Here is a 23204-nt window from a genome sequence, read left to right on the forward strand (position 1 = left end):
CATGAAATTACAGTTGACATAGCACCATGGCAAAGTGGAAGATGTACTGCTGTCCCTGCTGCGAGAAGTCTACATACTTCTGATGTCCTCTGATTACTAAAAGAGAGGAGTGAAAGTATTCTCTGAGTGTTAGGTATGCATTAATTCGTTACAGCCACAAAACCATATTTGAAGCTTTGTGGAACTATAATTGGAGTTACCAATATGTATTAATGATAACAATTCCACATTCATTTTTAAGACTTACCTATCTTATGCACTGGTCAAACTAGAAAATTTTGACCTTAGCTTTAAGCTTTGTGGTCCCACCAAAGAAGTGTTATTGCGCTGACTTACTATTTTGATGTTGTTTGAAAACCTACAGTGGCTTTCACTTAGGCTCCATGGGTCAGGGAGCCAGTGCAGTAAATCTGCCAATTCTGGGGTTATCTAGTCTAACAATACACTTAGAATCTTGGTAAATAACCACAGATAGTACTGCTGTGTGCTATGGAGGAGACTCAGATCAACATTCTATTTATCATCTGATCCAAATAAATCCCTAATCTCATTGGGTCAGTCTCAGGGGTAACTGATTTCTTTAGAAATCAGCACTCATTCAGGGCTAGCATCTACTAATTCTCAAAATATCTAGGGTCTTTGCCCATACTCTGTTACCTTGAAACATGACCACATATCCCTTTGGGGAAGGACAAGAGAAGTTTTAAGGAATTAAATTAATATCCAACATGTTATTACAGAGTGTTTCTTCAAGGGGGTCCCCTCCTCTTTTATGCAACAGGCTGCTTCTGCTTATTGACTAGGGGAGGTTCTGAAAATTTTTCATTGTGATAGTTCAACTTGTTTTCTACTCATAAGATACACATCTATTTTATTATATGAATCAATATAGGACTTTTGTGGTCTCTCCACCTCTTCTGGCCTTAAACCCATGATCATTAACCATGTCCAAAAAACAAAAAAAAAGCCCTGTTGTTTGAACCATTCTAATTACCACGAGGCTCTGCTCACTATGATGGTCATCACACACCCAGCCTCTAACCTCTAAGTGTTACCATATGGTCTCTATCACACTACAATCCTCCATTTCCATTGACACCAGGGACTCATTCAGCTATGGCAGGCTCTGCCAGGATGCCTAGCTCACAAAGCACAGTCATTGGAGGAGTTTTTCAAAGGGGTTGGCACTTCCTTCATCAGTGTTTTTTCCCAAGGTCTTGCTAAAGGGAGTCCTAGGCTTTCTTAGGAGTCAATATTTGGAGTGGGAGGACTCTTCTTTCTTCTCAATTTCTTACAGCAAGAAATTCTTTCAGCTCCTCAAACCAGAACGTTGAATTCAGAGCTCAGCAACATCAGGAAACTCATCCAGATTGAGAATTCGTCCCCACATATATTCCCTAGAAATTGGCCAAGATAAATTAACAAAGTCTTATAATTCTGTCAGCGAGTAAACTCTTGCCGCTAAGGTTTGCCTTTATAAATTGTCCCCAGGAACATGATGGAATCTGATCTAGTCATAAGCCTGGGGGACTGTGAGGAATGTTGGCTTCCCTTTGTATGGTAACACCCTTAGGCAAGGAGTCTTTAACTAAGGCCAGTCTTGTCTACTACGGGAGTAGGGCCAATTTGGCCAACATGGTGGACTTCACGGGGTTTGGGAGTCTGGATTGTTGAGTCTGTCACTCTCAGGCTTAGCTCCATTTTGATTCTCAATTCTCACCTTTTTTGGGTTAATTTTTTCAACTTTATGGAAGAACCCTGCAAAGGTTGAGGATTCAACCGTTAGACTTCAGCAATCTACCAGAACAAACCTTTCCAGGTGTGTGTATTCTTAATCACTTTAGACATGTCCAACTCTTTGCAACCCTATGGACTGTAGCCCACCAGACTCCTTTGTCCATGGGATTCTCCAAGCAGGAATACTAGAGTGGGTTCCCATGCCCTCCTCCAGGGTATCTTCCCTACCCAGAGATCGAACCCACATTTCCTGTGTCTCCTGCATTGCAGGCGGATTCTTTACCTGTTGAACCACTGGGGAAGCTCCTGGTGCCTCAGAAGGTAAAGAATCTGCCTGTAATGCAGGAGACCCAGGTTGCTGGTCAGGAAGATCCCTTGGAGAAGGGAATGGCTACCCACTCCAGTATTATTGCCTGGAGAATTCTATGGACAGTGGAGCCTGGCAGGCTACAATCCTTGGGGTCACAAAGAGTCAGACATGACTGAGAAACTAACACTTTTCACTTTCACCACAACAGACCAGCCCTGCCTCAATAAAAGATGAGACTCTTTCCCAGTCATAGAAAGTTCCTGAATTTCAGCCCATGCCTTCAACCAAGGCTCTAGGGACTTTTGTTCATTATTTTCTTTCCTTAAGCTATCCAATGCCATTAAAAACAAACATTCCACCCCACAGTCCTCAAATTCCTCCTGCCCTTTATTCTTCTCTGTGGCACAGGTCGTCCAAGCCCCTGATGGCTTGCCTTCCATGGGTATTTCATTTTAGATGACCACAAGGGACACTTTAATTAGCTGTTTCAGCACTGGGGACCATGGGCTTCTGGGTCTCCTCCCTTTATGCTAGCTGTTATCTCCCAGCCTTCAGCCCTAACTAGGGCAGGAGCCAATCCCAGATTCCCAGGATTCCCTGAGGGTCTGTGCCTGCACCCCAATTACGGCACCAAGATTTGTACTAATCAGGGTACTTGTTTGCAAACAACAGAGAGAAATTGTTTGACATACACTGAAAATACACTTATCACACAGGCATTAGGATGTTCACCAAACCTGCGCAGAAGCCAGAAGACCAGGCAGGATCCAGGGAAACACAGACAAGGTCTTGCCACAGGAATGATGCCCGGGAGCTGCTCTGGGGCTATCACCACCAACCTCCTGTCCTACCACAATGATCCTCATTGACCCTGAACCTTAGGCTACTCTTTCTGTTGGGCAGTTGAGTGTGTGTGTGTGTGTGTGCAGGCACATGCATGCAGGTAGGAAGCAGAGGAGGACCAGTGAGTAACTCTCTTATGGGATTTGTGGGGTAATTAACACTAAATTAGATGTGACCTATGCCAGGCTGAAATCCCATCTCTACCATCAACTTGACCCAGTTGTGTGATCTTGAGCAAATCTCTGACCATCTCTGGATGGGCCTCAGTTTCATCATCTGGAAAATGGGAACAATATCCATTCTTCCAGCCTCACTGAAGTGTTGTGTTCCCACACCCTCCTTTTCTCATGGATAGGACTTAGCTCAATGTATAATGAGACATTTATTTGTGAAGCTACCACTAATGTTCCTCCAATAGAGGGTAGGCTCTGTGAGGTCAAGGACTTCATCTACCTGCTTAGTGCTGTTTCCCCAACACCTAGAAAATTGCATGAAATGTAGCATGGGCCCAAGAAATATTTGAATGAAAGACTAAATAAGGTAAAGGATCACGAAGGGGCTTTGTAAACCATCAAGGGCTGAACATGTGTAAGTGCTGGTGCTTTGGAACCAGAGAGACCTTGAAAGTGAAAGTGAAAGTTGCTCAGTCATGTCTGACTCTTTGTGACCCCACAGACTGTAGTCTATGGAATTCTCCAGGCCAGAATACTGGAGTGGGTAGCCTTTCCCTTCTCCAAGAGATCTTCCCAACCCAGGGATAGAACCCAGGTCTCCTGCATTGCAGGCAGATCTTCCCTGATGGCTCAGATGGTAAAGTGTCTGCCTACAATGCAGGAGACCTGGGTTCAATCCCTGGGTCGGGAAGATCTCCTGGAGAAGGAAATGGCAACCCACTCCAGTATTATTGCCTGGAAAATCCTATGGATGGAGGAACCTGGTGGGCCATAGTCGATGGGGTCGCAAAAAGTAGGGCACTGAGCAACTTCACTTTCTCCTGCATTGCAGGCCGATTCTTTACTAGCTGAGCCACAAGGGAAGCCCGAGAATACTGGACTGGGTAGCTTATCCCTTCTCCAGCGGATCTTCCCAACCCAGGAATCGAACTGGGGTCTCCTGCATTGCAGGCGGATTCTTTACCAACTGAGCTTTTAGGGAAGCCCTAGAGAGACCTTAATTATTGCTATTATTGTTTGCTATTATTGCTGTTGCTATAACCCTTGAATTATATATATTCAGACACACAGAATTATTTTTTAGTGCAATAAATGCACCGTTCTCCTCTCTCTGTCCCTGCCTGAGATGCTCATTCCCTTTCTCTCCCCCTACTCTTGTGTCCTCTCTTCTGCTACACTCAGGGGAAGCTGCCCAGTGTCCCCATGAGCCCCTGCCATCACCTGCACACCAGCCCTAGCAGGGCCCACTGCACTAAGACTGTCTGGGAGTCATCTGCCCCACCCCCTCCCTCCAGCTACTCTGGGACTTAGTCCAGGGCTGCAGTTACACCTCCTCGTCTGGAACCTCGGGACCTGACCCAAGACCCAGTCTACAGTGGAGGTTTAGGAAACGAATGGATGAATGAATGACTATCTGTTTTCAAAATTATAAAACCAGTCTCTATCTTTGCTTGAGGACAGGGTCTGAAGAAATGACCTAAACTCACAGAAAGATGCACTAAAGTTAGACCCTAACAGAAACTTCCCCAGTCGTGTTATTTACTAAGCCCTACAGGGGAGGGACAGAGGGAGGAGGGAGGTGTTCCTTCCTCCTGGGGAGAAGCGAGGGGCTAGGGAGGGGAAGTGAGACCCTTGGGAAAGTATACCTCCATTGACAGGGAGCTCATTACTTGTTGAAATGGCCTCCTCCGTTACCAACTTTCTTCAGCAATCAGTCCTCAGGTTTCTGATTCCCACCCCTCACCTCTCCCACCATCCCCTCTCTCAGGAGGCTGTGACTTTGCAGAGCTGGCAGTCAGGAAGCCTGCCACCACTCCCAAAAGAAGACAGACCTTCCTAATGGCAGTGGAGCAGGCTAACTCAGTAGGTAATCAACTCCTCGATAGTGGAAATGGGCACAGACCTGACAAGAGATCTGTCTTTGTAACACAACTGCACTTATGGGATAACTTTGAGATGAACCCTCTCTCTTGTCCATTTGCGCTGGATTTTGAAGGCCTTTATCCAGGTAAAAGCTGAAGGAAGGGCATTCAAGACAGAAGGAATGGCATGTATGGAAGCAGAGAGATGGAAAACAGCCCCCATGTTTGCAAAAAGACAAATCAACTTGACTTTCAAGATCAGAACATGGGGCCCAATATTTACTGAGCACAGACTCTGTGCAGACACTGGGGTAGGACCTGGAGAGATACTGCAAATAAGACAAACACACAGTCCCCACTCTCACGGAATTTATAATCTAGTGAGGGAGCAGAGAAGAAACAGACAAATAAGTGTGGGCATCTTTTCAGCTGGCTCCACATGCTGTTAAAAAAGACAGGTGACACAGTGGAGAATGACTGGTGGTTGGGGAGCACCTCTCTGAGCAAGTGACATGTGAACTGAGATCTGAAAGTGGCAAAGAGATAGTCATGCAAAGAGCAGGCCTAAGAAGGTCGTAGATAGAGGGAACAGCAACTGCAAAGGCCCTGAGGCAGGGACAAACTTGGAATTACAGAGAAACACAGGAGGCCAGTGTGGCTGAAGAGTAGGGGGAGAGCACCTGGTACTCTGCTGGTCTCACCTGCCCCAATCTCTCCCTTCTGCTTGGACACTGGGCTTTCACGGCCAGCTGAGTGTTCAGAGCGAGACCCTCACTCCCTGCTCCCCAGTCCCCACTGCTTCAGGATCCTGGTTCATTCTGGCAGCAAGTCTCTGCCCATCTCAGTCAGCTCTGCAAACTCAGCCTGCTGCATCCTGCATAAGCAGCCCAGCATCTCAGCCCTTCCTCCCCCAGCCAAGACCCCAGCACCCACTCCAACCTCAACCCAGAAGCCAGGGCTCTAGCCTGGTCCAAAGGGGCTCCAGTCACCAAGCTGGACAGCCCTTTAGACCCAGACCAACCGAGGAGCCAGCTCTGGGGGGACAGTGTGTGGGGCGGGGGGTGTCAGGAGCGGCATATGGCACGGAGATGGCAGAGCCAGACACGAGATCCCAGACTAGATAGAGATGGGAACGAAGAGGGGGGCTGGGCTCGGCGTTCCTGGGCAGTGATGCCATCTCCCCGGCAGTGGAGGGCGGCAGGCAGGAGCCTCCCGTTCCCCCAGAGGACTCGTCCTCCCTGCTATCTGATGAGGGAGCTGTCGGTTACAGGAAGGCAAGACTGTTCACAGGACAGCTCCAGGGAGCAGGAAATTAACCCACCAGCCAGAGACAGGGGGAGGGGGGGCTGGGCGGGGCAGGTAATTAAGGGGCCCTGCAATTACTGTGCCTTCAATCTGAGCCAGAGTTCTCAGGGAGGGGATGGAGATGCTGCTCAGTCGGAGGCCCCAGCTGACTCTGGCAGGGGTTATCAGCCCTCTCTCCCACTCTTCCTTCCGCTTCCACTCCTGTCTCCCCTGGGCCCCATCCCTACCTCTGTCCAACCACACGTGATTCACTCATTCTCATCTTTGCACAACTGTTCCTCCCACCCTGAAGGCCTTTCCCACTCACTCGATCCTGCCCTTCCATCGGCCCCTGCAAAGGACCGCTCTCCAAGGAGTCTTCCTGGACCAGTCATGTTGGAAGGGATTGCTCTGAGCTCACATAACACAGCCCCTTTAGTTTACGATAAGGGAACAGACTCAGAGAGGGCAATGATGGTCCAGGGTCACACAGTGAAATCAGGACTAGAACTTGAGACTCCTGCATCTAGGACTTGGTTTTTTTACACCATCCTGTCAGCTCACTAACCAATAACCAGCCCAGGCATCATCACATACCAAACCAAGGACACAGACTGAGGGCCACAGAAGGGTCAAGGAGCCCCCATCGCATATATCCAGCATCTACATTGTTCTGGATTTGGGGCCAGGGACTAGGAATGCTGTGACCAGCAGACCCAGACACGGCCCTGCCTTTAGGGAGTTTACAGTCTCTGTGAGCCAAGGACCCTCCACAGGATCACCCAGAGGTATGTTCCAAGATAAACCAAGAACATTCAAAAAAGAGGCCCCAGGCTGGTGAAACCTTGTGACAAAAACATTTAACCCAACCTGGGGCCCGGGACAGGCCTCTCTGGAGATGCTGGGCCTCGGCTGCAATCTGGAGAGTGGAAGACAGCAACTAGATGAAGTGGAGCAGGGAAGAACACTCCAGACAGGGTGCCTGGCATGGGCACAGTCCAGCAGAGGAAGTCCAGAATGGCTGGAGCTCTGAGTGAGGAGGTAGCCTGAGATCCAGCAGGGAGGCCGTAGGGCCCCAGTGATGCAGGACCTCTGGCTTGGGCATTTGATCTTTATCCTCAAAGCACTGCAAAGCCACTGTAGAGTTTTCAGCAAGGGAACTGTGTTCGTAGGGAATGTCACTGGCTATAGTATGAGAAAAGGGTTGGAAGGGAGCCAGTGAAAGTGGGGCCTGCCAAGAGGCTCCTCCACAGTCCAGGTGATGGTGGCAGGGACCAGCACTGTCAGCAGGCAGTCAAGGAAGGAGTGTTGAGAAAGGGATATGTTGAGGATGGAATCTCCCAGGGCAGGGCTAGGACAGGGGTGGGGGACAAGCTGGGGAAGGCATTGAGGGAGAGGAAGGAATCAAGGTAGCCCCCTCCAGGCTTCTGGTTTGTGAAATGAGACGGGGGTTAACCATCAAGCTAGGGGCAGTGTGGAAGAAGGGGAAAAGACTGAGCTGGGGATGCTTTTGAGAGACTGGAGTCCCTTGGAGCTAGAGACCAGAGGTGAGAGGGTAAGGAGACGCCACCTGGATCATGTGGTGAGTGCAGGTATGAAGCAGCTACTCTGAGCCACATCTTCTCTGTAGCTCCTTTAACATGACAGGTGCCACTGCTCCCACTTTCCAGAAGAGGAAACTGAGGCTCAGACTGCAAAACTGTTTATACAGAGTTCCACAGTGAGGACGTGGCAGAACCAAGATCTGCCTTCCCTGTGTTTTTCTCACTTTAAGCTGCCCCAGGTTGCCTCTCTGGCTCAAACCTGGCCCAGAGGAGAATACAGAGCCACCCACATACACAGCTGGGACTACAGGGAGCTTGTAAGCATCTGACAGGCCCTTGGTGGGAAGCTTCCCCTGCAGAGGAGAAAAGAGCTAGGAAGGCAGCTTGGAGATGAGCAAGGGCCCCACCCCCCCACAGTCAAGGCCACTAATCTCAGGGTCCTTCTGTGCATTACACAAACTTACTCTGCTGGGCCCTTCATACCCAAGAAGGAGTGCTGCTATTGTTCAGTCGCTCAGCTGAACTGAGACCCCATGGACTGCAGTATGCCAGGCTTCCGTCCTTCACTATCTCCCAGAGTTTGCTCAAGTTCAGGTCCATTGCATTGGTGATGCTATCCAACCTTCTCATCCTCTGCCACCCTCTTCTCCTTTTGCCTCCAATCTTTCCCAGCATCAAGGTCTTTTCCAATGAGTCAGTGCTTTGCATCACGTGGCCAAAGTATTGCTACTGCCCCCATTTTACAGCTGGGGAAAGAGAGGCCCAGAGAGAGGATAGTCAAGGTGAGTTCGTGGCAGAATGCAGAAATAAGCCACGGATGTCTGGTTCCAGGTTCCCAACTCACTCTCTCCAAGGACTGGAGGGGTTTAGTGAGCAGCTAGGGGAGGCAGAGAGTGAGAAGCCCTGGGCTCAAGGGCTACCCAGTCCCTCCTATCCCCCATCAACCCCTCAGTGGCCCCTGGGCCTCTGGGGTGCAGACCTGAGGGGATGGGGAGAAGGGATGGGATTGAGTCTGCCAGGAAGCTTCTGAGAGCCTTTGTGGCCACCTGAGCATCCCCACCAGCATCTCTTCACTCTTCCACCTGCCCTCACCACCAAAGCCAGGCAGCCTCTTGTGCCCAAGCAGTGGAAGGGAGAAGGCTAGCAGAAGTCTTTCCCTACCCCCCAGCACACCTGTCTATTCAGTTACCCTCTTGTCAGGTGCCTTTGGGGGTAGTCCAGTTGGTGCTGGACCCTCTGGTCCCTTTGTTCAGAAGAGACCCGAACAAAGGGGACCGAGACACCGAGACCAAGAAGCAGCAGCCAGTTCAGGTGGGGAGGGAACAGGAATCCTGTGGCCCATGGGAGGGTGATTGCTGGCCCAGTCTGGAGAAACCACGCCCTGGAGAAGGCCAACACTGTCCTGTGAACCTTGGGATTTAGAGGTGTGGTGGGAAGGCCCAACTGCACAGAAGCGGTTGCTTCCCTGCAGACTCCAAGGGATAGCAAGGAGGGGGCAGAGTTTAGAGGGTCAAATATGTGTGGGGTGCTGGGGACAAGGACAAAGCAGAAGGGGTCCTGGCCAGCAGGGGGCGCCGGTGCAACAGAAATCCAAGCAGGTGGTTTGCAAGGAGCCTGCAGGCCTTGACACAAGTCTGGAGGTTACCAAGGCTAGAACATGATCCTAGAGCAGGGAATGAAGAGGCACCTACTCGTCAGGCCTGGCTGTTGAGGCACGACCCCAGCACGAGGGGCCCAATATGGTGTCATAAATCAGAGCCCGGGCTTTGGAATCCACAAGGACAGATGAGTTGGAATCCTGGTTGCTGCTGTGTGGCCTTGGGCAAGTCTTTTCCTCTCTGACCTTCAGTCCACCTCCATAACATGAAGATGCTCATTACACTTCCAGCCTGGGGTCCTGGCGTCCAGTAAGTCCCCAGTAAATGGACAAAGTCCTTCATAAAAAACAAAGAATGCGTTCAGACATCAGGACTGGCAGGAAGATGTCCATACCCGCCCTTCTCCAACCCCCTGCCACTGACCCAGAGTCCTTTACCTTCCCATACAGGTTAGGGTGGGTACCCACTTCCTTCAGAGCCAGAGGGGGTTCACTGCAGGAAGAAGGGGCCTCGGGGACAGAATGCCAGGTAAAGCACCAGGAATGGAGCTGGGACCTTAGCCACTTGCCAGGTTTGCTTCATTTGCTCAACAAATTTATCAAGCATTTATCAAGCGCCTGCCCCCTGGCAGGCTCTGTATCAGGCACAGAAGTTTCAGGAGAGAAGACACACAGATCTAGGCAGTGACGCCTCCGGCTGACCCCAGCCAGGTGGGGCCAGGTGCTGCCTGTCCTGGGTTAACACTAGTTGGACATATCCTGGTGCCACTTGACCTACAAGGCCCCACTATCACCACAGGTAAGATGAACTATGACTCAGTAATTGAAGGCTCTTGAAGGCTGGAGGTCAGGGAATGGGCTGGTGGCAGAGGTGGGCATCTCCTGCTCTTGTGCTTTCTTCCCTGCAAAGGCCACTGCTCGCAGAGACTCTGGGGCTGACAAGGCTTGGTTCACATCCAGCTTTCTACTTAATTCCTGGGGCCCCTGAGGAAGTCACTTTCCACCCTCTTAGCCCCAGATGCCTCACTTATAAAATGGACCCCTTGGGCTTGCTAGGAGAACACAGGAAACACTTTAAATGACTTACTATATGATTTCTCTTTCTTTCATAAAGAAAGCTCCTCTGCTACAAACTAACCCTGTGAGGTTAGTGTTGGTACCCAGTTACAGCAAAGGAAAGGCTCAGAGAGGTGAAGTGACTTGCACAAGATCACACAGTGTAAATCAGGTCCATCAGACTCCAAAGCCTATGTTCTTTCTAGAGCATATACTACCTCAGGGCAGATTGATTGTTCTTTCTTGATAATGGTCTCATCTGAGACCAAAAGAGTCCTCAGTTCACAGAAAGCTGTCAGTGATGAAGGGCCCTTCTGGGGTCCTGCCCCCTCCATCAGAAGCCTAAAGTCTTGGTTAATAATCCTGGCACTGCTGCAAACTGGACGACCTCAGGCAAGGTCAATGTCCAAGGCTCATACCAAGCCCCAGGCTCCCTCTCCTTAAATGGGGGGGGAGGAGTTAAGCATCGGACACAGAGCATTCTGGGCCTTTCTCTGCTTCTCACCTCCACCTGCTCCATCGCAGAGACTGACACCCACGCTTCCCTCTCCAGGGAATCCATGAGACTAGCCCACATAAACACGGCAAGAAGCTGCTATGCTGAAGGGTGCTGCAACTTCTCAGAAGCAGAGTCCCTGCCCGGGGCTGAGGCTGCAGGAGCTCAGCTGAGATGCCCTCCTGATGTATCTTGAGCTTCCCCTGAGGATTTGCTGCAGGTCCTTGAAGCAGACCTTCCAGCTGAGGAAGCTCTGCATCTGGGAACACAAGAGACCCTGCATCTGTCTGGGCAGGCAGATGCAGTGGGCTGAAGTCTTCCCTGGCCTGTTCTGGGCTTATGTCTTGGTCTCTGGCACTGCTGGATTCCCCTGGCCACAGGAGAGGTCAGAGGCTCAGCTGAAATTAGAAGGGACTCCCAGACCTGAGATGCCCAAACTATAATTAAATTCCCTGATCAAGCCATCAGATAAACTGGATTGCCTTCACAAGAGCACAGAATCAGCCAGCTATAATGCCAGACCCACGGCTCCCCTCCCACAGCCTGCAGGATGATCCAGCAGGGGGAAGGTACTGTCATTAAAAAGGACTTTGGGGAGAGAACAAGGAAGAGTCAGATGTGGAAGAGAACTGCCAGGACACCCCACGGCCAAGCCTGAGGTAAGACCGCAAGGGCCGGGGAAGGAATTTCTGGCAAGCCTGTGTCCTTGTGTTTCACCAAGAGGTCCAGTGTGCCCCAGAGATGGACAACATCAGTGACTAAACATCTCTCTGCCTGGTGGGATCTGGCAGCTGGAAACCCTGTGCTGTCACCAGAGTGGTGCCTTGGGTTCTTGTTTGCATCCAGAGCAGTTTTAGTTGCATAAAAAGGAAGGGGTGTGTGTGTGTGTGTGTGTGTGTGTGTGTGTGTGTGTGTGTGTGTGTGTGTGTATGAGGGTGTATCTCCCCCTCAGTATAAAATGATTGCTGGTTTACAGAATAAATTTGGAAAATGCAACTTCAAAGTGAAACCACACAGCCCTGTCTCCCCCAACACTTTCAGCCTTCTAGTGACTTCCTTTTTTTTTTGTCTTTGGGCTTTAGAACACTCTCTGCTGTCTCCCTCAGCGCAGTTAAGATTTCGTGAGCATTTTCCTTCCTCTTGCTCTGAGTCCTTCCTCTGCCCAAAGGCCGCTCCCTGGTTCACAGTCTTCAGGTTGTTTCCATCTTCTGCTGTTCTAAATACACCTGCCATGAATGCCTGTGTGTATGCTGGAAGCTTTTCCCATGTTCTGAACTATCCCCTTTGGATGGAGGCTCTCCATCCAAAGATCCTCTTTACAGGATGATTCTTGGAGCCGGTGAGAGCAGGAGGCCACGCCTCCCAACCTGGGAGCCCTCCACATTCTTTGTCCCCAAAAGGGCCAGAGGACATACCTGCGAGACTTTCCCTTCTGCTCAAGGCCCACAAGGATGTGGGTGTCACCCCAGTGGCCCTGGAAAGAGGACTGGGGCTCCTGAGGAGACAGAGGTTCATGTTTGCTTCATGTATGAAAAAGCCACCCATTGGCTGGAGATTTCCCTTTGGGGTTCACAGCCAGACACATGGGGGTCTTGTCTCTGTCACTGACGAGCTGTGTGACTTTGGGGAAGTTACTGCCCCTCTCTGGGCCTGTATTCTCATCTGGAGAGTGGAGATGATAATGGCACCTACTTTCCTCAAGGGGCTATACACATGAAGTGAAATGATGTATGCAAGGCCTTCAGCCCAGAATTGGCTACAGCCTTATAAGTGGTTAACACATTGGAACCATTGTTGTTGTTCAGTCGCTAAGTCGTGTCTGACTCTGTGACCCCATGAACGCTTGGTTGGAACCACAGACGGCTACTTTAGCTGCATAGCCCTTTCAGTCCAAAAGGTGTCCTCTGACTTCTCCCAGTCTTCATTTCTCCAGGGCTAAATGGGACTGACGATGATTTCTGCCTCCCAGAGTTGTCAGGGAGCAAATGAGCCCGCTGGGATAAGCAGGAACTCCTTGTCAACTGCAGAGGGCATGGTGGTCATTTACTTTGTGTGTTGTTGGAATCTTCTGGTGGGAACTCACTATCTATGGATGGGGCCCCAGGGACAGCTCTGAGTGATAGAGAGCCTCCTCCTCCAGGAAGACAAAGCCTGTCTCTAGCTCTACACAACAAGCTGGCTCCAACTTCCACAGAAACCTCCCATCCCAACCCCCAGGATCTGGGTTCACACAACACTGAGGTCCAGCCCTGGATTCATCATTCCCAGCTGTGTGTCCAGGGCCACTGGCCATTCTGTCCCCCAGGCTTCTCTCTGTAAAGTGAGGGCTCCCATTCTGCCTCACGGACTTGTTAGATAGAGCAGGTGAACTACTGTGCACCCAGTGGGTGCTCATTCTACATAAATTTCCTTTTCCCTGCAGATCCATAGGCCAGAGGGACCCTTCTCCCAGCTGCCTGGGTGCATCTGAAATCACCAGGCACCTTTCTGGTACTCTGCCCACCATGCCTGATATGACCAGAGTGGGGGCCAGGCTGGTCAGTGAAGGTCAGAGGTGTGGATGGGCTAGGGGTCCACAGAGAGGGGGAGAGCAAATGGGAACCCAGACATATGCTGCTTTGTCCAGGCCCTTCCCCAAGATGAAGGTGCAGCCTGGGGTGAGAGAACTCTCAGCGGGCTGGGCGGGAGGTGGAACGCCCTGTCCTGTACAAGAGCTCTCCTAGTGGAGAGTTGTAGTGTGTGCATGTGTGTGTGTGCGTGTGTGTGAGTGTGTGAGTGTATGTGCACCCAGTTCAGTCGCTCAGTCGTGTCTGACTCTTTGCGACCCCATGGACTGCAGCATACCAGGCTTCCCTGTCCATCACTAACTCCCGAAGTTTACTCAAACTCATGTCCATTGAGTCGATGATGCCATCCAATCATCTCATTCTCTGTCATCCCCTTCTCCTCCCACCTTCAAACTTGCCCAGCATCAGGATCTTTTCCAATGAGTCACCCACGTGCAATTATAAAACCAGATGCAGTCAGGAATGTTTCAGGGGTGCTGGGGGGCTGTGACACAGGTGTGGGCAGTTGCCTCTAGGGTCAGGGTGTGGAGGCAGAGGTGGGCTTCTGGAGGAGAGCATACCTATCTAGGGGAGCGGTGTCTTTCTGGGCCCTGAGAAGCCCCTCCCGACACTCCCCTTGGTGGAGGCTGCACAGCTCCCTTCCAGAAGCCGGAAACTGACAAGAAGGGCTTAAGGCAGCCTAGACTCCCTCCCAAGGAGCCCGACTTGGCCTCTTCCTGCCTCCTCACCCTACCCCTATCACCTTACCAGAGCCTGGGGGGCCCTGGGAGCGTGGTCAGGGAGCTCTCCCCACACCCCATGGCCAGGGGCCACAGAGAGACCACAGGCAAGACCCAAACAGGCAAGCGTGGGTGAAAGTCAGAAACTCCAGGACCCAGGCTGCTAGGCAAGGCTCTGTGTGGGCACCTCCTCCCGACCTGGCAGCTACTATGACTGAAACCTCACAGCACCTTCTAAGGTCGGTGTTGTCATCACCCCCATTTTACAGAAGAGGAAACTGAGGCCCGCAAAAGTGACAAAACCATTCTTCCAAGCCAGTGCTGAGCCTTGAGCCCCATCTGTGACCCAGAGTGTGGCACACAGAGCCCCCCACCACAACGCTTCTGTGGGCCAGCTTGTGGGTCAGTGTGCCCACCCCTCGCCCCTGGCCCTGTAAGGCTGACAGCTTCAGCTCCCACTAAACAAACAGCAACAAGACCCCCCTAGGCGCACGCCCCTCTCGGAGTGGAGCTGGCTGTGGCAAGTGAGGACTCAGGGCTTTTATTGCCATTTCAGACACACAGGAATGTCGAAGCAGAGAGATGGGATGGCCGCAGAGGGGCCTGGAGTCTCCCCCACTGGGATATCTCAGCTTTGACCCCCCCCATAAAGAGAGCCATATGCACCTTCTCAACCAGGAGGGCTGGTGTGGGAAGCCTCCGGGACATGAGACAGGTCAGCACACACCCGCCTGGCCTGATGAGCAGGTCTGTCCAGGGTGGCCTCAGCCTGGCAGTCACAGCCCAGTGCCAAGAGGAAGGCCTGGGCTCGCTGGCATTTCCGGAACTGCTGGGCACCAGGGTGGGGGTTGAGGGTTGGTACCCATCACAGCGCTCAGCCAGTGGCTGAGATGTCAATCCACCCTCCAAAGCCGGTCCAAAATAACTTAATTAGCCTGAAAGAGCTGCTGGCAGCCTGCTGGGGTGGGGTGAGGGAAGGGTAGCAGGAGGAGGGCCCCCCCCCACACTGCAGGGAGGGACCTTGACAGGAAGACAAGAGCACCCCCATTCTGTGGACTGTACCCTTTCCTCATCACAGGGGCTTGACCCACCATGGCTCTGCCAGGTCCAGCCAACTGAGCCCACTGGACAGATGGGGAAACTGAGGCTCAGAGGGGGCCAGGATGCATTCTGCTGTTTTCATGGCAGATGGGCACTTTGAAAGTGGGGTGATGCTACTTGGGGGCAGGGAGAGTTCAGCCCTAGAAAAGCTGGTGGGATCTCCTAGGGAAAGAGATTAAGGTGCCAGCAACTTATCGTCTAGCCAGAGGGATCCCAGGTTGACATTGGAAGGGATTTGAGGCTGCAGAAAGGGACCTGAGCCTAATCTGGAAGGAAAGAGTGGGTGGCATGAGACATAGAGGTATCCACTTTGAGAGTCCCAGCGCTGGGGGTCCTTTCCCGTCTGGAGAGGGGCTTGGCCAGAGCCAAGTCTCTGATAGGGTGGCACCTAGGATCCTCTGCTCCCCGCAGACCCCAGGACACTGGGAGCCCAGGCATGGAGGTGATCAGGGGCGATCAGGGTGAGACAGACACACAGCCACTGCCCTCCAGACCCTGATGCTGCCCTGTCAGTGCCAGGCTGGGCACTGCCCCAGGAACACAGGCGAGGGGTGGCTCTGTGTGCGGCAGCCCAGAGAGGGACACGGGACTCCCAGTGAGCTGGAGCTCTGCCCTATGTGTCCACTCCAAGGCTGAGCTCAGCACTGGTGCCATCGGCTTGCTCCTCCCACCTCAGAGAACACCCTCCATCAACCACCCAGGTTCCCAAGTCAGACACTGGCTGCCTCCCTCCAGCTCACCCCCCAGTCCTGCCCAAGTTACCTCCCAAACCTTTGTAACCTATCTATCCTGCAAACCCTGTCCCCCATCCCACAAAATCCAGGCCACCACTGCCCCTCTGAATCGCTGCCAAGTCCTTGTCACCCATTTCTCTGGTCTGCACATTACTCTCTCTCTCTCTCTCTCTCTCACACACACACACACACACACACACACACACATGCATGCGCCCCATGAACTATCAAGGGAATCTTTCCAAAACTCAAGTTTGACCATGTCAGCCCCATTGCCCTCCCCAACCTGGCCTTGGAGACCGGGGGTACTTTCCCACTCACCTCACTGAGGTTGGAATAGAGCAGCTTAAACCCTGGGCTCCAGATCAGCCAGGTCTGGGTCTGCATCCCGGATGGGCCATTTGGTGACTGTGTGATCTTGGATGAGTCACACCACCTCCCTGAGCTCTTTCCTCGCCTTGGAAGCAAGGCTGCCATGACCTTCATCAAGAGGACCCCATGGGGCACCAGAGTGGGGCCATGCTGAACTCCTGGCTCAGAGCAGCCACACCACGTGGCACCAACTGGCACTGGCTCCCAGATGCCTCTCAACACCTGCCTCACATGCTGCAGGCTGCCTGACCCTGCAGTTGGTCCTCCCTCTGGCTCCAACAGCCCCGTAACACCTTGCTCTCCACCTGTCTGTCCTCTGGCCTGTCTCTGCCTGTGAGCAGGAATAGAGCCTGGGACAGACTCGATTTACATTTGATGAATGAATGCATGCATGCAGTACGAGTGTCTACAGAGGGACATGGTCACGTAGAGAAGCACATGACACACACACATGGCACCTTCTTAGCCATCTGTGGCTCAGATGGGCTGAGGGTCAGAAGGGAGCCCCTAGGTTGGTCCATCATCACACACCCCTTGGTGCAGCCCAACTCAGCTTGAGCCTAAGAAGAAAGCTCAGGACCTGTCTTCTGAGGTCCAAGAGGGTGTGTGTCCTGCCTCCATCACAAGGCATCTGAGCCTAACACACTCGGGACTGCAGGCAGCAGCCCAGGGGTCCACAGCACCCCACTGGGCAGGGCTGCCTAAAGTAGGGGGGGGCGGGGTGGAGTGGTGGCTGCCAGCTGGCAAGCGCCTGGGCCTGGCAGTGCCGCCAATCACCCACTCACACCAGCTGTTAGTTTCCAGGGCCTGCCCACCAGCTAGTGAGTATGCTGAGCCGAGGCTGCCCTGGGATGTCCTGCCAGGAAGAGGCAGCCTCTAGGAGGGTGGTCTGGGCAGCGGGGAGGGCAGAGGAGGGGCAGGGGAGGGTGAGGATGCCAGGCTGGAGAAGGCCGGGGCCACCCTCCGCTCACAGTGTGGCCCGGAACGGGTTGCAGCACTTCCAGGGCCTCAGGTGCCTCTTCTGGGCAGTCCAAGCGGGGCGGGAGGGGGATGGTGCCCAGGGCTCCTCCCTCTGCTCAAAACACCCAGCAACAGGGATTCTGGACCCTCTGGTGGGGCGGTGCTCCGAGGTCTGCGGCCACAAGAGGGCGCCCGAGCTTCACCTTGCAGGGAGCCAAGGCCTGAGGCCCGCGGTGGGGCTGTGCCTGGGAGGGGGCCTGGGAGCGGGAACTGAATCCTGGGGCGTGGGATGCAGCTGCCTGCGTCCACCCCCAGGCAAGGCCCCACCCACACTTTAGCTCTTTTTCCATCTGACGGCAACATTACCTGCTTCGGTATACGTCTGCAGAGTAAGCACACGAACACACTAATTGAATGATAATGATGATGTATTTTACCGACGAAGAGAATGACTCAGAGAGTTTCAGTGATCTGCCTAACTCACACAGCAGCAGGCATGGAGCAAGTTATTCCCTCTGGTGCTGGGTGCTGACAGAGCTTTGGAGAGAGTCCTGGCACCAAATCACAGGGGTTTAGAGGCACTCAAGCCCTCAAGGCAGGGACCAAGCCTGGTTCTGGCTCCCCCAGGTCACCCTCTGCCGCAAAGACCAGACCTTTCTCTGGGCAATCACAATAGTGAATAATAACAGGGCCCGGCTGTGAACCCTTTACACACCCATGAGGCATCCTCCTCCTCTGACTCACAGATGAAGGAGGAAGGCATGAGAGAGGTTAAGAACTTGCCAGAAGTCACACAGCTTAGTTCCAGTATTTTGGCCTCAGAATCCACCCTCCCCTCACCACACTATGTCCTGGGGAAACTGTTTTCCCCAAGGGAGCTTCTGGCCGCCTCCCTCCGTCTCCTGTTCACCCAACAGCTTTCCCTCCCATTCAGTTGGGGCAGAGGTGACTTAGCACCAGACTCAGCCCCATGGACTGACCACCCCAAGTGGAGACGGACAAGGTGCACGTGGTTCATTCAGGGCAGGAGGGCCCCTAACCAGTCAGGGGTGTCAGGGTCTTCTGGGTGGGGTAACCACTGAGCTGAGTCGCAAGGAAAAATGTAGCACAGTGGCCCTTGCTAGCCTCCCATTCTGGGCCCAGGGGGAGCTCGTGAGTTGGGAGAAACCGGCCCCATGTGGGTAGGAGGAGTGGGCACCCTGTGGGGGAGTCCAGGCCAGTTCCCAGCACCCTCCAGCACCCGGTCATCACAAAGTCACGGTGGGGTCATCAAGGAATCGCCACTGGGTTGTGGTGGGTTATAGGGGTTCATGGAGCCAAGCCCTCCACCAGCCTTCCTGCACTTTCTCTCAAGATGGGTACCCCCTAGGGCTTCCTCAATTCTGTGGGGACGAGAGACGGACGTTCCAGGGGCACCTCCCTCTGGGCACACTGGGCGTAGACCATTGGGTCACCAACCCAGCACCTGGAGCCCAGAGCTCAGAGACTGAGCGGAGCCTGGCTGGAGAGGGTGGGGGCACCAGCCAGGGTCCCAGCCTGCTGCCCTCTGGGTCGCCAGCCTGGTGCCCAGCCCAGGGCTGGCACCTGTGCCTCAGGGCACCTTGTGGACCTGACTGCACCCTCCCTGAGACCCTCTTCCCCTAATGGGGCAGTGAGAGGCCAGCCCCAGTGCTGCCTGACCCTCCTGGCCTCTCAGGGCCCCTTGTGCGGTTCTAGAAGCAGGACTCAGGCCACGGCAGCCACCTCTCTCCACCAGCAGCCACTGACGGTGTGGTGCAGAGAGGGTCTGGGGGCTGTGCAGGAGGCTTCTCTCCCTCATTTGTGCCAGCAGTGGTGAGAATCAGACTTCCCCATTCAAGGACGCCCAGGTGATGTTCTTAGTACCCCTGTGACCCAGCCACCCCCTGCCCCTCAGTTCTGGGATCCGTCAGCACCAACAGCCCTCTCCTCCTCTGCACTCTCCCAGCCATCCCCACCCTGGACATTGCCTGACCCCAGAACCGCCCCCTGATATTTCCTCCCCTCCCACCCAGGACTGGCTTCTCTGTCCACCGTCCTCCACCCTTCCTGGTAAGGCCAGCTTCACTCTCCTGACCCCACTCTCTGACCTCATCTCACCCCCTTTTCTCCTCCTGGACTCCCTCCCTATCCAGCCTACACCCCAAGGGAAATTTCTGCACCCAGAGTCTTGAGCACACCGGCCCTCAAAAATCTCCCATCCCATTCTGCAAAGGCCCAGACTGGGGCAGACCCACAGTGCTCCTCCTAGAGGATCCAAGCTGTCCCCAGGCCCCAGGGTTCCCCTCCTCTCCCCACTTCTTCCCTCCATCAACAAACACACTCACCTCTTGATTTTGATCTTTCAAGCTACTCCCTTAGCCCTGCACATGGCTCCAGCTGGACCCCATTCCTTCTCCCCAGCCTGGTGGAGCTCTTCAAGCACTTCTCGTGTGCCCATCTCTGCCTCCTCAGCCCCCTGCCCTCTGCACCGCAGTCCACCAAAACTCTTCTCATCCGTCACTCATGCTACATCCTGAGAGTGTTGGGTTCCCAGCCCAGGCTGGGGCCAGACAGCCGCGCCCTGATCTCCCCCGCCTCCTTGCCCCCTGCTCGGCTCCACAGCCCCACGCCCTAGTGAAGGTCCTCTTGGCTGCTCCTTACTCCCCCAGTTGGTCCCTCTGCCATACTATTCCTCAGAGGACAGAGCTCTCTCCTAGCCCCACATGAACATCCCACACCACCCCCACACCCCAGGTACCAATGCTCCCCAACTCACCAAGGCCGGTCTCCATGCCCAGGGATCCAACTGCCTCTTCAGTGTGGGTCAACCCCATCCAAGTCACTTAATCATGATACAGTAACTCCATGAGGGAAGTACTATTATTATCCCCATTTTGCAGATGGGGCACCGAGGCACAGAGAGGGTAAGTGAGTTGCCCAGGGTGAACAGCTGATCAGCCTCTGAGCCAAGGTCTCCTTTCTGGAGATCCCACAAGAGCCTCAAATTCACCATAAACAGAACTAGCTCATGGGCTCTGCCCTGAACGTCTTCTTCCTAGCCAAGCTGGCCTTTGGACTGGACGGTGACAAGCATCTAGACCATGGGCAATTTCACTTTCTGTGAAGTACTTAACCGAGAGCTCAATCACAGTAAGTGGCCAGTACAGGCCAGCTGCTGTTGTCACCATGGCCCTCTCCGAACCTCAGCTGCTTCTTCTAGAAGATGGGGCTATTGGGGGAATGTCTGTTCCCAGGGCCTGGCCACACGGGGGAGCACTACAGCCCTGGCCCCTCAGCACAAGAGCCTTTTTGCAGTTAGTCAAAGCAGCATCGATTTATAACACTGCACGTTTGGCATAAATGCACTATTTTTCTTAAGCCAAAATAAAGCTCCAATAAGCTGTAAAAGCCCTGGAGTTGGGAGGATTCTCTGCAGGGTCAATTAGGGTGAGTTAGAACCTGCAGCTGTGAACTCCTCAGCCACACATGGCTACCTGGGTGGGTACACCCCAGAATGCTAATGAAGGCAGAAGCTCAGGGTAGGGGAGCCAGCTTTGTCCTCGCTTCAGACCCAGGGAGAGGGAAAGCCATGTGGGGTGAGACAGGACAGGACCTCAGCCACCCTGGGCTGTGTGATCTGGGACAAGCCCAGGCCCCACTCTGAGTTGCAGCTTCTTCCGATGGGGTTCCGAAGCATGACTCAGAAGAGGGAAGTTCAGGGCCTGGGGTGAAGACTTCGAATGATGTGTGCAGGCATTTTCATTCCTTGGGCAGAGATCTCAGGATTTGTAATAGTGTTGCAGGAAAAGTGGGATTAAATTCGCCAATACTTGCTTATGTATGCAACCATTTCCATAAAGCAGGATTGTGTCCCATCTCAACAGAAGCAACCCCAAAGTCCTTCTTGTTTGGGACAGGCGAGCATGTGGGAGGCTGGATTTGATCCCAAGCTCTGCTCTGTACCAATCACGGCCTCCCCAAGGGAGGGTTCCCCCTTGCCCGTTCCACAGGTGAGGAGACTCAGGCCTGACTCCAAAACACAGCATCTTAACTTGTGTATACGAATGTGACCCAAATCCCAGTCTCTTTGACCTCTGGCTTGGTGAGGTCACACCTCTGCCCACGGCCCTGCACCCTCCCCCAATTCCCTAGTGCCTGGCAAAGAACTCACATCTTGAAACTCCAGAGCTCAGCTCTGCACGTATAGGTGCACGATCAGGAACAAGTAGCTACCCTCTCTCTTGGCCTCCGTTTCCTCCTCTGAGCCTCAGCAAAATGAGGGTGACGATGGTAGCTACCCCAAACAGTTCAGATAATTCGTGTAAAACACCCGCACAGTGCCTGGCACAGGATAAGTGCTCAACCAGCATTCAATCCAGTCAGGAGAGAGGATCCATGACTTGCACTCTGAAGATAAGTAAACAGAGAATCCGAAAGGTTTGGCCACTTGTCCAAGGTCACACAGATCAGGAGCTGTGACGGCAGGGGGAGGGTGTGAGGGGAGCAGGAGCTGAGGCTCAAACCAGGTCTGCTTGTCCCCAGGATCCCAGATGGAAGGGGAGTCACCAAGCCAAAGCCCCCAGGGCAGGAGCAGGGAGAGAAGGGAAGGAGGAGAGAAAGGGGGAGGCTACTAGGACAGAGATAGGGCCAGGAGCAAGCTACTGCCTGGGGCAGAGGGCCAGAGCCAACAGCCGGTGCCCAGGCTGGCAGTGGGCACTCTCACCTTCACCCTGTTCTCTGGTGGCCAGTGACCTTGACAGCTCAACCTGCATCACTCACATCCTAGTGAGGCCCTGAAGGCAGACGTTTGGAGGTGGCCCATCTACATGACAGCCTCCCACCCCTTGGGCCAGAGCCAGGGTCCTGCCCCCTCCCCTGGATTTCAGGAGCACCGCGACCACCCAGGGGCTCCATTCTGGGCCGCAGGGGCAGGAGGTGAGCTGGAGCCCTGAGAAGCCAACAACCCACCTACCTGAGGTGACCTCCAACCAACCTCAAGACCTAGGGTACCTGTAGGGTGGGGGGAGCCCCCACCCACAGCTGCCAGCCTCTGTGTGCCCACCCGCAGGCCTCACCCACCTCTCCCAAGGCCCCTGACAGCTGGGAATTCCTGCCGTGTGACCCAGCCAGCCTCTCAGGGCTGGGATCCTGGCCCAGCCACCCAGACACGGTTACAGCTCAGGCCGCAAGCTGGCTGTGAGGCCAGGGCAAGTGATTCCCATCTCTGGGACTTTGTTTCTCCAGGTCAGAGGAGGGATGAGCTGCGAGTTGAAACAACTCTTCCCACTCAGAGGATCTTGGGATCTGGAATCCCAGAAGCCAAGTGTTGGAAAGAACTTCGGGCTGTGATTTCCTAACACTGGCCTGCAGCCTGACAAAGTCAGGGTCCCCGGGGAGTCCTGTGAACATGTACACGCGGGGGCTCCCTTTCACCCCCAGCAGATCAGCAGATGGGGAGCTGGGCCTTCTGCAGATTTAGCTAATGCCCTGGGTCTGTGCCTTCCTACCACTGCTGACTTCTGGGGGGTGGGGGCGGGGGAAGGAAGGGGAGGGTGGGGCTGGGGGTTCTTTCAGAGACAATGTTCCCAGGGATCCCTGAGCCTCCCCAAATCTTTACTGCTTCATCCCTTGAGTGTCCTCAGACCACCCCTCACCCCCACCCCACCTCATTCCCCACCCCCTAGCCAGGGCTAGAACCCAGCCTTCGCTCCCATCAGCAGCTCCTCCGTAGAATTCTCCACCAGCTTCTCCCCACCCCGGTCCTCTTCTCCGAGGAGAGGCCACAGCTACTGGCCCTTCCTGCTTCCCCTCCCACTCAGAGCAGAGGCCTGCTTTTTGTTTTCTTCCTC

The sequence above is a fragment of the Giraffa tippelskirchi genome, chromosome 5 (genome assembly GCF_054371585.1).
Source record: "Giraffa tippelskirchi isolate mGirTip1 chromosome 5, T2T-mGirTip1v1.2.pri, whole genome shotgun sequence".
In the NCBI taxonomy this organism is placed as follows: domain Eukaryota; kingdom Metazoa; phylum Chordata; class Mammalia; order Artiodactyla; family Giraffidae; genus Giraffa; species Giraffa tippelskirchi.